Genomic DNA, 1,640 nt, shown 5'->3' with positions numbered 1-1,640 from the left:
TTGTGACAATGACGGTAACTGTTATAATAACGATATGAAGTATAACATTATATCTAAAGAAACTAAGAGTACTGATTGTGAACAGCAAGTCTCACATAATCAAAAGAATTTTCGAGAAAATGTTAGTAATAATAATAATAATTTTAGCAATAATNAAATGTGCAAATTAGAGAAATGGCGTAAAATGAGCCAGCAATGGTACATACNAAATTCGGCAACTATTTGTGCTAAGAAGCGTATGGAATACACAGATGTAGAATATAAAGAAAAGAAAACCATTAGAAAGCGAAAGCAATATGAAGATATAGACAATAATCGTGTTAAAAAGCGTAGATGTTATGAACAAAATGTACAATCTACTTGTTGTTTAGAAAAAGGACGTAAAATAAACCAGCAATGGTACATACAAAATTCGGCTACTAATTGCACTAAAAAGTACNTAAAATGTCGCAATGTAGCCAAACAAAACAAATTATTTCTAAGAAAAAATGACAAAATAGCTAAAAAAATTATTCTGAAATATAATGTAATCCGTAGATCGAATAATTTTATAAAGATTCGTGGTTCTAAAGAAAATTTTATTAGTAATATTTCAGAAAAACTCAAACTTAAGAGAAATATTCATAAAAGGATAGAAACAGAAAAAATCGTACGTTGGTGTTTTGTTGTCAGAAACACGACCATTCGTAATATTTCTAAAATATTATCCTTGCTTAGAAAAAAGTCAGAAATATGTTTAAGCGTTGTTGCCAAATGTACTACGATTGATGAAAAATTACACGCATTATGTGGGATATCCAGAGATACAGCTTCATCTCTGAAAATTATTTTATTGATTCTACGTATTATCCCTATAATCAAAAATCTTTATCACAATCTTTAATGATAAATACGGAAGGACAAATTATAAATGTGTTGCCGTTGATACTAGGACAAGCNAAAATATCGTGGTTGTGCAATAACTCATGCAAAACTGACGATCCAATTTTAATAAGTTGTTATGAGAAACTTCTTCAAATAATAAATACTTGCACTTTAAAGAACATACCAAAATTAATGCAAATCTTGTTTAATTGTACTGTAAAAACTTCAGATAAAAAGTTAGGTCATGCTCATAGTTGCTATATTATTTCAAGTCTTTGTAAAGCAATGTGTATTCCACTTCAATTATTATCACTTCATTTTCCAAAAGTGAGGAATATAAAACGTTTGATTTATTAACTTAAGAATGTTTATCAGAAACTAGTAAATCTAGACAGAGCTTTAACTTGTGCCGATTTAGACACATTGCAGAAAATTGTTACTTCGGCACAAGAAAAAGCAGATATATACAAACAGCAACCTAATACTGTTTTGAGTGACGAAGACATCATTGATAAATATCAAAATGCATTTGAAGCCTTGACTAAACGCTGTATGGATATACCACGATACGTTTGTGTATCATGTGAAAGACTTTGTTACAAAAGAAATATTTCTGAAATAAATACTGTTCAAAAACGAATAGACATTCCATCTTGGAGGGATTTGATGATTTATGTGAAAGAACGGAAAATTGATTCACAATATGTATGTGATTATTGTGTTCGAAAATTTCGCATGGGTGTAATACCTGCGTATTGTATTTTAAATAATCTTTT

This window comes from Pseudomyrmex gracilis, unplaced genomic scaffold (assembly GCF_002006095.1).
Source record: "Pseudomyrmex gracilis isolate BER0280 unplaced genomic scaffold, ASM200609v1 scaffold_2308, whole genome shotgun sequence".
Lineage (NCBI taxonomy): Eukaryota > Metazoa > Arthropoda > Insecta > Hymenoptera > Formicidae > Pseudomyrmex > Pseudomyrmex gracilis.
The sequence above is the reverse complement of the archived record's forward strand: the minus strand, read 5'-3'. Positions refer to the sequence as shown.